This window comes from Elephantulus edwardii, unplaced genomic scaffold (genome assembly GCF_000299155.1).
Source record: "Elephantulus edwardii isolate Elephantulus edwardi_28Jun2011 unplaced genomic scaffold, EleEdw1.0 scaffold00001, whole genome shotgun sequence".
Taxonomy (NCBI): Eukaryota; Metazoa; Chordata; class Mammalia; order Macroscelidea; family Macroscelididae; genus Elephantulus; species Elephantulus edwardii.
The window spans coordinates 21,177,916-21,191,815 of record NW_006399751.1 but is presented as its reverse complement, the minus strand read 5'-3'; the positions used below and the strand labels follow the sequence as shown (position 1 = coordinate 21,191,815).

General features: G+C 41.3%; 1 pseudogene; it reads left to right on the top strand.

The window, feature by feature from the left end:
- Window positions 1-13,290: 13,290 nt before the first annotated feature.
- On the top strand, window positions 13,291-13,821 carry LOC102871515 (annotated as a pseudogene).
- The last annotated feature ends 79 nt before the right edge of the window (window positions 13,822-13,900 follow it).

The following is a 13,900-nucleotide window of genomic DNA, read 5'->3' as shown; positions in this document are numbered from 1 at the left end:
TTTATAAGAAATAGGCATATTCTAGAAAACACAACAGAGTACAGAACAATAAAATATTGAATAGTAATGGTGTTCTTTAAAATCTTCCTACACAGAATAAAAAGAGCCGAGGCGGTATTGTTGGAATTCAGCTGTTGCTCCCTGAGAGAAAGGTGTGGCATTTGCTTCCATAAAGATTTACAGGCTTGGAAACATCTACATGATCCCTCGGAGTCAGAATTGACTCAACAGCAATGGGTTTAGCTATTCAAAGGATGGACTGCAGGATGATGGGATTGTCTTTTGGTTGGGAGGTTGCAAACTCCGTTTAATCTTCTGCCATAGCCCCCACCCTCTGAACCAGAATCTAATATTTAACAAGCTCTTCAAGTGATTTATGTGCACATTAGTGTTTGAGAAGCACCGTTTTAAGGTGTTTCTGAGAATGGAATTTTGTGAGTAATTGCTGTTTTTTTCCAAGACAATGCCGTTTTACAAGAGATAATGGTCATCCTTATTTTGCAGTGAGGCCATCTTCATATAATAGGGAAAATCCCCATGCTCAATGGCCCTGGAAAGATAATGACTGACACAGGATTCGTTTTCCTGTGGTGGAGCACAAGCAGTTATAGGAGAAAGAATACTGCTCATCACTTCCAGTAACAAGAAAAGCCAGTTTGACCTGCGTTGTTATTTCTGACACATCACCTTGCATTTCTCATCACATTATGCTGGTGGATTCTTTTTCTTCCTTTTTTTTTATTTTTGGGTCAGAGAAGGAAACTGACCTAGAGGAGGCTGCAGGCATTTGGAAATATGGTCTTCCTTGTCCGTTCCCTTCGATCCGAGGCATCTGCTGTGGTAGTCACTACCTAGATGATTTTAACGGTTTATCTATCATGTGACTATTGAGAGACCCAAAACACCAAGCAAGCACCTGTCCCGTGACTTGCTAGCTTGTATTAATAATAAAGTGAAGCTGTGATAAAGGTTGTGGGGAAAATATAAATCAGAGTGGTGTCCTGGAGGGGCTGAGGGTGGAGTGAAGAAGCTAGCACTAAGTGAGGAAGGCTGAATCCCTAAATCACATTACTAAGTGTGGAGCAAACAGCTCTGGATGTGGTCAATGATGTGATGACAATGGCCAAGAGTCACTTCTGTTTCTTGTTGTTGTTGTTATGTGCCATCGAGTCGCTTGTGACTCATAGCGACCCTATGAACAACAGCCCTAAACCGTGCTCTGTCCTGTGCCAATTGCACTGTCTCTGACACACCCATCCTGATAACCCCAGTCACTGAATCAATCCACCTCATAGAGGACCTTCCCCTCCTGAGCTGTCCCTCTACCCTACCAAGAATGTTGTTGCTCTCCAAGGACTGGTCCCTCCTTACAACATGTCCAAAGTATCTTAGAAGGAGCCTCAGAATACTTGCCTCCAGGGAGCCACCCGGTTTAACCCTTTCCTGGATGAATCTGTTTGTTTTCTTGGCAGTCCATGGTACATTCAATACTCTTCTCAAGCACCACTGCTCAAAAGCTCCAATTCTCCTTGTGTTTCTTAGATACCGGAAAACATCACTACCACCAGCAACTACACATTCCTTTATCCATAGTCTGGGTGAAAATTTTTGCTGAATTTACCAAGAAAGAAGATGGGAATTGTTATACACAAACATCACATTATTCTCCATAATAACAATTTGCAACAGCAGAGGAGAGCACACCTGACTCAGGCCATGATCTTTGCTTTTTGTTTTGTTTTAATTTTTTTAAATTTTATTATTTGTGTGTGTGTGTACCATCAAATCGGATCTGACAGGTACAGGAGGAGATTGCCTCTCCTTCTCCAGCAGAGCATCTGGTGGATTCGAACTACGTACCTCTAGGATTGCAGTGCAGCTTCTTACCACTAGGCCACCAGAGCTCCCTTCCATGATCTTTTCAATCACTTTCTATGCATCTGACAGCTGCACAGTGAATAAGGATTGCAGAAGAAGAATCAATACCTTTGAATTGTAGTCTTGTAGAAGAGCATCCCACAGACAATCAAAAGAACAAACATATGCCTTGGAATAAGTACAGCCAGAGTGTTCCTTGGAGGCAAGGATGGTGAAACTTTGTTTTATATACTTTGGGGATGTCATTGGAAGAAGTTATCCCTGGGAGAGGGCCATCATTCTTGGAATGATGGAGTGTCACCAAAGACAGGTAGATGCTCAAGGAATTGGATCGTTTCGGTGATTGCATCAATGAGCTCAAGTGTGTCGGAGATGAGGAGGATGGCACAGGATAGAACAAGGCTCAGATCTGTTGCTCAGAGTTTCTGTCTCTGTATGCTGGAAAGCACCCAACAACAACAGAGGAGAGCTGTTGACATTTTTCTTTTACATTTTTTTATTAATGAGTTTTTAATGCAACATTTATTTTTTATAGAATATTCTTTCCATTTATTTTTTTCCCATTCATTCTTGCACATTTTCCTCTCTGCCCACCTCTTCCCCCACCCCGTTCATTTTTCTCCTTGAAAGGAAAAAAAATTCTTTCATTGTTATACAATCCTCCCCCCACCCCAAGTCCACAGTCCACTTTACTATGCATCTCTTTTTCTGTAGTTAGAATCTATGTAGTTGTGAATGGAGAGAAGTAGAGGCTGAAAGCCTAAGTGAGAAAGCTTCATAAACTCTGTCACACTCGGTGTTACATCATTGCAGTTTGTTCCCTGTCCTGCCTACAGAGAGGGTGATATTCTAGCTGGGACTTCTTTGTAATGGCCACTAATGATGAAATTAATACATTTTTAATTATATGGTTTCCAGGGTCAACATGAACTGGCAACTGTCTAAGCTAAGCTTTTGTAAATGGAGAAAAACGCAGTCAGGTCAGACCAGGAATAATCATCCTTTCCTGTAAAATGGGCACATTTTCTTGCCTGTGAAATGTTCACATTTGTAATCCACCCCTAGTCCACGCCCCCCGCCCCCATCACTTCTTGCTTTCTGTACTGCTGCAGTGGTCTTCTCGTTGGTCTCCATGGTCCTAACTTTACCACCCACAGCCTATCCTGTACAAGCACCACCAGGATGCACATTCAGAAACAGAAGTTACCCCAAGCCCTCGTCTGCTCTAAATGCTGTCTTCTCATCCCACCTCAAGGAAAATCTTAACTTGCCTGCCAGTCAAGGGCCCCAGAATCTGTCACTCATAAGCTTACCCTCAGCTACCATCGCCTCACAACCATCATGCCTGTTTATTTATCTATTTCCTAGACCTTGTGGCTTTTCCTTCCATGGTCACTCTGGAGACAATTCACCTCAGGGTCTTTGACTGGAATATGATTCCTCAAAATAGACACTTGACATACCCCTCCTCCCATTTTCTTTAGGTTTCTGCATTTTCCTGAACACTTTATATAACCCCTAGGTTCCAGCACGGTCAAATTTAGTGTGAGTTCTTACTGTTCTTTGTATCATTTCACAGCACCTTGACACATAGTCCATCTGCCTTTTGCTGGCACCTCCCTCCCTCTGCTGGAATGTAACTATCTGGGGAGTGGAATGTGGTTTGCTTTGTTCACTATCATCTCTCTAGTGCCTCAAAGAGTGTGTGGCATGTACCAAGTGAAGTACTTAGTTAATATTTGTGAGTAAATGACTTTCTGTGCTTGTTCACATGCCTGGGACTCTGTTCATTTTTCCAGTCTAGCTGGCTTGAAAATACTTTGCAACTTCCCTACTTTTGGTCACATTTCTTCCTCTATTTGGGATGTCCTTCTGCTTCTTGATATCTCCTCCCTTAAGTCTTATTTTTATTCCAAGACCCCCCTCTTACTGGGAGCTTTTCTCATCTCACAAAGAGCATGTCTCTCCTCCAAGTCTCCCCAGCACTGTCTGTTTCTCCAATCAGAACTTCGACCTCCCTGGCCCGTGTCAGGGCGACTCAGTTTCATGATTTAACTTCCCTGCGCCTCCTGCCCTGGAGTATAAGATTGAAGGCTGGATGGTGCCTGATTTGCCAGCCTTCACCCTCCTCTTCCCCCCTTACAGACTCTGCTTGTTGCTTTTTCCATAGCCTCCCTCTCAGGTCAGTCAGACAGTAACTAGAGAAACGGTTCCTCTTTTAGGAAAAGGTTTGCATCTCTCAGCACCAAAAAAAATGCAGCCCATTTCTATGCTGCTCCATTGAAACACTTTCCTGTCTCCCAGCACAGAGCTCAGAAAGGAGAATCAAGAACAAAAACGGCAGAGAAGGATGCTTGTTTAAAAATTGGATTTTTCTTAATACGGGTTTTATGACTGAAAACTGTCACGATTTTGCCTTAGAAGTTCACAGTGCACATTTCTGTGAAACAGCTGGTCTAATTGGGCAAGTTCTGCTGCGGTGACATTAGGACTCATTAAACTTCCTCTTATCAGTGGTGTAAGCTGTGAGATTTCAACCAAGCACAGGGTTTAGATTCTAAATGAGAAATATAGATTAGCATTTCACATAATGAAATAATGGACTTCAGTGTTACCTTTCCAGTGACAAAAGCAGAAACTTAAATCCATTGTAGGATTCCTTGTTTAATCAATAAATAAACGAGAGACAGAAGATTTATTTCTTCTGTGGCCACAAGCACCATCATTTTTCTTAATTATCCTTAGTTTTGCCTTTTCTGCTTTAAAATTCTTTCCAAGTAAAAAGCTTCTCTACATTAAGAAAGAGATGTGAGAACTCTTCTATTTTTTTCCTTTCGCAGACACAAAGTGCTTTGCCTTTGAGGCTGTAATATCTACATTTCTTAATTAAAAACTAATAAAGTCAAAGGTTTCACAAGGTTTTCCAGGCTACCTTTGAGGACAGAGGTTCCAGCTGAGGTAGAGAAAGAGCAAGACAATTGTAGGAGAGAAAACAAATCGTTTGAACTTTGGATCCACAGATGGTTATGCCTGCCAACTGTTATGAGCCAATGAATATCTGGCCTATCATTTGTCATATTTATTACAGTACATAATGCTGTAATGTCTCATGGCATAGTTATTTATCTTGCTATGTTCTTTGAATGGCTAAAATTGCAGCCACGTCAGAGCATACACATGCCTTTTGAGGTTCAAACTTTAAATAGTAGCTTTGCATGTTGATACAAGCCAACCCATCCAAGGACCGTGCTGATGAATATTGTGAAAGGGACCAGGTGGCAGGTCCTAGAAAGGTCTGAAAAGTGTGACTGTGGTCCATCCTTGCTCTCGTGTGCTTCACAACAGAGCCCAAGTGAAATGCAAGCTCTCTGTTGCATTTATTCCTTCTTAGAAGTGCCAGAGTGACTTTCTAAAGTGGTGGCTACCAAAACACCAGTCACTGAAAAATTGGTGTTATACACAGTTCTGCTCTGAGTTGGATGGGGTCACCATGAGTCTGAATCAAGTTGATGTTGTTGTTCAGTGCCATGGAATCTGCTATGTCTCATAGCTACTCTATGAATAACAGTGTGGAGCCTTGCCCTGTCCGACATTGTCAACATGATCTCCACAAGGCTCAAGCCCTTTGTTGCAGTTGCTGTGTCCGTCTATCTTGTTAAGGGTCTACATCTTTTTAGCTGACCCTGTATCTTCCTATCAGTGTGTCTTTTTACTTGATAGCAATGTACACATGAGTATGTAAGTCTCTGGAGTTTGCACACCTAATATATTATAAAGAAAGATGCCCTGAGAACAAGACAATTTGAGGGTGGAAGCAAGAAAGCATGAAGCACTCAGTCATTGATTTCTGACAGTCGTCTTGGGGACACTGTGATATCAAGAGGAGCAGCAGGAACATCTGTCTCTACTGGCAGCTCCACAAGTGACAGCGGTGAGGCAGGGAGCAGAGACCACATGATACCTGGTGACAGAAGGTGTGACTCACCAGTGGGCATCCTGAGTCCTCATGGCACTGCCATTCACCTGCCACATCTCAGCGTCCATGATGAATCACTGGGCCGAGTTGTGGTCTGGAGTTAGGGCAGAATTTCATGCACATGTGAAAATGCTGTTGCTGGATGAATTAAATTCACTTTCTGGGACATGAATATTCACCCTTTGTTCTGGGTCATTCCAGCATTTGTGAGAAAAGGACTAATGGCCACTCAGGCTCCTGCAGCTCACAGGTCTACCGACAACCTCAACTCTTGCTGTAATTCTTGGCTTTTCTCACAGTGACCTTACTGAACAATGTGAACTGTTATTATTGCTGAAGAGTCCTGAAACATGTCACCTTGTCCTTTCCCCATACGTAGTGAAATGGCACAAAGTTCTTCAGCAGAAGGGAAGCAAGACCTTCATGTCATTCTAATTATTTTCAAGGATAATGTGAAAAGGCTGAAATTTTAGATGTCAAAATCCTTAACCTCTGAGTAGTCTCAGCTCTTACCACTCTCCTCTTTCACTGCCCTCTGGCTACTCTAGAACCTTTCGGCTTTCTTCTGCCTCTAGATTATGCCAAGAGTCCAAAAGACACAATAACCCAGGAGGAAAGGGCAGCTCTACAAATGTGCTTCTGACAGCATAATCTTGAAGTATTTCCTTTTCTCATAAAGAAATAAAATGAGTGATACCAATGGAGGATTATAAGGTGGGCTAAAGACCAGTCACCTGGGTTGTCTCCGATCTCAAAGGCTGTGCTCAAAAAAGGGAGGATGAGTAAGAGGATCCAGGACACACGCAGGATGCAAGCAGAGACCTGCATGAAGTGAGTCACAGAGGTTAAGACTCAGAAAGAATAGAGATTTCAGAAAGATACTGAAGAGAATAATGGGCTTTTAGAGTTATTATCTGTGCTCAGTGTTTGGGGAGGTAGTACAAAGCCCATGAACAACAACAACAAAAAAGTTACTATTGCAAATCCTTTTTCTCTTTGTTTTTCTCCTCAGTATAGCAGAGTGCTCCTAAGATAAAAGGGGTAGATGAATAATTGGTAAAAATACGTAAAAGAAATTTCAGGTCTAAACACCCAGGCCTAGTTCATATGGAGACATGGATCAGTCTGTAATATCACTCGAGAAAGGGAAGGAGAAGCAGTGGAGTATGTGCATACCAGGAATGGCAACAGGGAGATATCTCAGTTTTCAGAAAGGGGGGCATCTTGTTAAGCAAATGGAAGGCAAAATCAGGAATGATTACCGCAGTCACGGGAAAGGTCACAGATTTGGAGGAGTAAAACAGAGGGGAGCCCTGGTGGTTAGTGCTAAGGAGTTGAACTGTGTGTGGTTTGAATCCACCAGCCACACTGTTGGACAAAGATGGGCCTCTGAAAACCTGCTGGAGGGTCAGCTGTGAGTCAATTCTGACCTGATGGTAAGAACTCAGAGTAGGAAGCCAAGAAAGCAATACCTTTACAACAGCCAACCACAAATTGAGATATTTGGGAGTGAAGCTAAGTAGAGACACACAAGATTTGTACAAACTACATTTCTGTGAGACACAATAAAAGAACTAAAGAAATGGGAAAATGTTTCCTATTCATGGATAGGAAGACTCAATGTTGTGAGAAGGACAATCCTACAAAAAAGCAATCTACATGTTCAATGTAATCCTAATACAGAAACCAAATTCAATTTCAAGAAGATTGAAAGAGAAATTGTCAAATTTCTTTGGAGAGGAAAGATACTCTGAATAAGCCAAGCATTCTGAAAAACAAAAATGAACTAGGAAGCATAGCACTCCCTGATCTCAAAGCTTACTACACAGTGGACTAACCAAAACCGCATTGTACTGGTACAAGAACAGGCACATAGACCTATGGAACAGAATTGAGAACCCAGAAATAGACCTATCTCTCTATGGTCAACATATTTAACAAGGACATAAAACACATCAAATGGGGAAATGATAGCCTCTTCAACAATTGGTGGTGGCAAGACTTGACTGCCTCCTGCAGAAAGTTGAAATGGGTTGTTTGTTTTTATTTTTAAATCTCTGAAAATATCCATCCTACACGCTAAAATACATTCAGCCTTAAGAAAGGCTTTTCAACACTTTGCTCTTTCTCCCTTTTGTCATTTCTTATGACTTAATTTGAATGGATACATTTGGTATGTTGTTGTTATGTGCCATCGAGTTGCCTACAAGTCATAGTGACCCTATGTACAATAGCTCTGAAGCCTGCCCTGTCCTGAGCCAGTTTCACTGACTCTGGGACACCTATCCCCATTGCCACAGTGACTGAATCAATCCATCTCATCCAGGGTCCTCCTCTTCTGCACTGTCCCTCCACCCTTCCAAGCATGTTTTCCTTCTTCAAGGATCAGTCCCTTCTGGCCACATGCTCAAAGTTATGTGAGATGGAGCTTCAAAATCCTATCCTCCAAGGAGCAGCTTGGTTTCACCTTCTCTAAGAAAGACCTGTTTGTTCTCTTGGTGGTCCATGGGATGTTTAAAACTCTTCTCCAGCACCAAAACTCAAAGGCATCAATTCTTTTTCTCTTATCCTTAGTCATTATCTCTGATGCATAGCAAGTAATTGAGAAGACTATACATTGGTATGTTGTTGTTGTAATGTGCCGTGGAATCACCTGCAACCATAGTGACCCTGAGTAAAGCAGCTCTGAACCCTGACCTGTCCCGAGGCAGTATATGGGTTATTTATATTGGAATGGCAATGAAGAAATCAAGAAAAGTCTACTGAGTGACTATTTGTTGGAAAGGTAATAACTATGTATTTCAAGATCATTTTTGGCAAATTAAAGCTCCTGATCCTTGGTTTTTTCATCTTGGAAATGAAAAAAAAAAAAGCTAAGACTATAATCAGTGTTCTCTCTCCTCTAGAACCCCCGCTTTCCTTAAGCTTTCCATTGATAATACATTTTTGTCTGATATCAGATACACAGGTTTCTTGATCCATTTTAAATGAATAGCAAATGCCTGAATCATTAGAATGTGATAAGAAAGGAAAATGAAGCAGAAATTCAATTTAAACTCATTAGATCTAATTGTCTGATGTTTATACTGCTGTAAATAAATCTCAAGATGCTCTCTTGCATCTTTCCACATAGCTGTATTTCCACATAGCAGGTAGGACTCCCTATGGTCCAATTGAAAGACACTGACTGGAAAGGGTGCAGAGTCTAGCAGGAGCAGTGCCACTAATTAGCAATGTGACTTTGGAGAAATCTCTTTACATCCTGGCACTGTTTCCTCATCAGCATAGTAAATGGATTGACCTACATTATCTCCCAGGTCCCTTCCAAATCCACAATTTAAAAAAAAAAAAACCATCTACAATTTCAAGCCAAAGACTGTATTATGGAATGCAGTGACAGCGTGTATAAGTGCAAGTTGATTAGGGAAATGGCATAGGATTTCTTTTTTAAATTGGCTTTCTTGATAATAAATCATGGGATAAAGATACAGAGGAAGAAGACACTTTCTCCATAAGTATTCAAGGAAGCCAGCATATTTCAAACAATGATTTTTGAAAATAACCTTTCATTCTCTTTGTGTTTTTTCCTAATGGATGGCATAAAACAGATACTCGGGCCGAATCATGGCTTTCATTCAATTTTTAAGTCACCCTGTCATGTTGCCTGCTGCAGCTTTCCACGTTCGCTGACATTGCAGGATGTAACACAATGCAGAGTGAAGAGTTAGAAATGTGACATGGCGTGTCGGAAACAATACTTGCTTTTTGCAGATCAGTTATCGTTTAAAGCTGGTCTTTAGAACCATCCTTAGATAATTCAATAGCTCTGGGTTTCTGGTGGGGAGGATGTCAACCTGAGTTAATTTTTTCACTTATCAGATATGATAGGACAAGATGACATTAAATTGGTTGAAAGAAACCATCCAAAATGCATATTAAAAATAAAGCAGATATTTAAGGAGTTTAAGAGTTGCTTGGATGGGTTTAATGCAGCCACAGAATTAAAATAATAAATGATAATTGTTATAGTCCAGTGACCAAGTTAAACTTGGATGGTTTTGGTTATTCTTTGTCCAAAATTGCATCAACATTGCAGTGTTTTATGACATTTCTGTGTTACAATTTTGATTGAAATAAAATCTTATGTTGATGTTGTTATGTGCCATCGAGTCGTTTGTGACTCATAGCAACCCTATGTACAACAGTCCTAAACCGTGCTCTATCATGTGCCAATCTCATTGCCTCTGACACACCCATACCGATTACCCCAGTCACTGAATCAATCCACCTCATAGAGGGTCTTCCCTTCCTGCACTGTCCTTCTACTCTACCCAATATGATGTCCCTCTCTAAAGACCTGTCTCTCCTTACAACATGTCCAAAGTATGTCAGACGAAGCCCCAGGATCCTTGCCTCCAAGGAGCAGCCTGGTTTAACCCTCTCTGGGATGAATCTGTTTGTTTTCTTGGCAGTCCATGGTACCTTCAATACTCTTCTCCAGCACCACAGCTCAAAGGCGTCAATTCTCCTTCTATCCTCCCTAGTCATTGTCCAACTCTCTGATGCATAACAAGTGATTGCAAAAACCATGGCCTGTATTAGGCGCACCTATTTCAAGTGCTTTACCTTATTCATTTACTTATTCCTCGAGATTTCTCAAGCTAACATTGCTGTTGTTAAATGTCATTCAATTGGCTTTGATTCAATCTTAGGTACACAGAACGAATCTGCCGATCCTTGAAACAGTCTCCTCTGTGCTTAAGGCCTTTGTTATAGTCACTGTATCAATTCATCTCACTGAACTTCTTTGTCTCCTTTGGTGACTTGACTTTTCGAACCATAATGCCTTTTTTTTTTACAAGGACTCATGCTCATTTGGGCAAATTATTATTAATGTTCCAAATTTTACATAGTTTTACTTATGCTAGTTCAATCTAATTATTATGATAGCTGCCATGCTAATTCCAGGGGCTTCCCATGAGTCTGTGGGATATTTACCATTGGGTAGCTGTAGCTGTTCTCCTTTCCCAGTCAGAGATACAATCTCCTGATGGGGGTATGAAGGATCTGACTGAGTCCTGTCAAAGACCAATCCTCAATTCATTTGTCACCAAGAGGAGGAATAGCCCTGTCTCCTACTTGTGTCAGAATCTTTTCTCTTGAATCGACATGGCACTACCAGGGCTGCTATTCCTGAGGAGTTTTATGACATAAGACATTAAAAACTTTACCCAGCATTCTCTGTATTCCTGGGTACCCTACAGACAACTAGAGGGAGGAAATGGGAAGAAGTGGATGCCGGGCCCGAATCTTCTCTTCAGCCCAATTGGGTCATTTTTCATTTCTCATCATGATACTTTCTAAAACATTCTTCATCCCCTGAAGCAAATAAACTTCTGTCAGGTCTTCCTTAGCACTTTGTCTGTGATGTCCACAGAGAATTTTCTGAAGACTAGTGGCAAACCCAGCCTCAGTCCTAGTTGATATTCCCTGGCACTGTTCATTCAACAAACATTTCTCCTACATATTTTATGTGTAAAAGACTTTTTTCTTTTCCTCTCTCTTCCCTAAAGAACATTTTTTCCTTAGAAGCTTGGTTTGAACAGAAAAATTGACTTTTCAGACCTCGCTTGACAGAGACCATGGAACTATTATCAAATAAAACACAATTAGCAGAAAGGGATATACTTTTAAATAATGGGATTTTTTTTCAGTTAGTGACTATATAAAAGTCTACCATTAAACAACTGTGATGTAAGCAGCTGATTATAGATATCTGTGCAGAGAAATAGAAGTGTTCAAACTCCCCAGAACAAGCCAGTTATTGCTAATTTATATTATTTTTCCTTAGTTATTTTTATTTTTTTAATTGTTGTTGTTGCATGTGGTCAAGTTGGATCTGACTGGCACAGGAGGAGACTACCCCTCCTCCAGCAGAACACCTGGTGAATTTGAACCATACACCTTTGGGATTGCAGCACAGCTTCTTGCCTTTCCTTAGTTTCTAGTTGATCTGTATCTTCATAGAGACAGCAATTTTTTAAAAACAACAACACCACTCTCTCAATTTTTTTGTTCATAGTTATCTTGGAATCTGCATAAGTATTAAATGCATCTTCTGGTACAGGTTACTTTATTACATCACATATATAATCGTATTTGATATGAACTTTGTATGAGTTTTTGTAAACTCATACAATATAAGTTGGAGTTGGATCCAACTTAGAGTTTACCCTCCAACGGGTTTTCAGAGGCATTAGTTTGTGCAGAAGGAGATTGCTCATCTTTCTCCCATGGAGCAGCTGGTGGATTTGAACTGTGTTCCTTTGAGTTGACAAACTAACTCCTTGCCACTAAGCCATCAGAAATCTCAATAAATTGAGTTGTTCTTGCTGATCTCATTAGGTGCCTTCAAGTTAACCAGGACTCACAGTGACCCTATGTCAGCAGGCTTGAACCCTGTCCTATCCTGTACCAATCTCACTATCCCTGCTTGGTACCACACTTGAATCCATTGCAGTAGACACTGTTACAATCCACCTCATTGGGCATCTTCCTCTCTTTAACTTACCCTTCATTCTTGGAAGCATGATGTCTATCTCCAGAAAGGGACCTCTCCTAGCACCATGCCCAAAGTATGTGAAGTGGAGTTTCATGTTTTTTCTCTCTGAGCGGCACCCCGGCTTCACCTTGCCAGGACATATTTCTTTGTTCTTTTGGCAGTCCGTGGGATATTTAGTACTCTTCTCTGACATCATAATTCAAAGGCAACAATTTTTTTTTTAATTGTCATCCTTAGTCAATACCCAGCTTTCGGTTGCATAGGATGCAATTGAAAAGATTCATGGCCTGAATCTAGTGCACCTTAGTCCTCAAACTGACATGCTCTTCAGTACCTTGGAATAGTACCATGACCACAGACTTCTCTATAATGCAACACGTTTTTAGGGTGCTTTTTAATGTCAGCTTTAAAAAAAAATTTGTTGAGTGCTGTTGTATAATGAACAAACTGAGCAGGAGACTTAACGTATATTCCTATGTGTAAGTGGTATCTGCAAATTGGAATTGACTTAAATATAGTGGAATTTTTTTGTTTATTTGTGTATTGCTACTAATGTTACTAGTACATTGATGTAAAACTGTTAGAAGTTCAAGTTGGATTTAGAAGGGGCTATGGCATCATGGATATCATTGCTGATGTCAAATGGATTCTGGCTAAAAGCAGGAAATACCAGCAGAATGACTATTTGTGTTTTATTAACTATGAAGAGACATTTGACTGTGTAAATCACAACAAACTATGGCTAACACTGAGAAGAATGGAATCCCAGAACACTTAATCATACTCATATGAAATCTATACCTAGGCCAAGAAGCTGTTGTCTGTACAAAGCAAGGGAACACTGCAACATTTAAAATCAGGAAAGATGACTACGATGGTGATGAGTTTTGAGTGGCCGTGGCAGTATCGCTTCCCGCCCTTCTTTACGTTACAGCTGTACGTGGACACCCGGCAGAAGCAGCTGGCCGCCTGGTGCTCGCTGGTCCTATCCTTCTGTCGCCTGCACAAACAGTCCAGCATGACGGTGATGGAAGCTCAGGAGAGCCCGCTCTTCAACAACGTCAAGCTACAGCGGAAGCTCCCTGTGGAGTCAATTCAGATTGTATTAGAGGAACTGAGGAAGAAAGGGAATCTTGAGTGGTTGGATAAGAACAAGTCTAGCTTCTTGATCATGTGGCAGAGGCCAGAAGAATGGGGGAAACTCATCTATCAGTGGGTTTCAAAAAGTGGCCAAAACAACTCCGTGTTCACCCTGTATGAACTGACCAATGGAGAAGACACAGAGGATGAGGAGTTCCATGGGCTGGATGAGGCAACCCTACTCCGGGCCCTGCAGGCTCTCCATCAGGAGCACAAGGCTGAGATCATCACCGTCAGTGATGGCCGGGGCGTCAAGTTCTTCTAGCACAGACCTGTCTCTCCTTTTGCTTCTTACCTCCTACCCTTCCAGGGCTTTCAAAAGCAGACAGGCCCAGTGCCCCCAC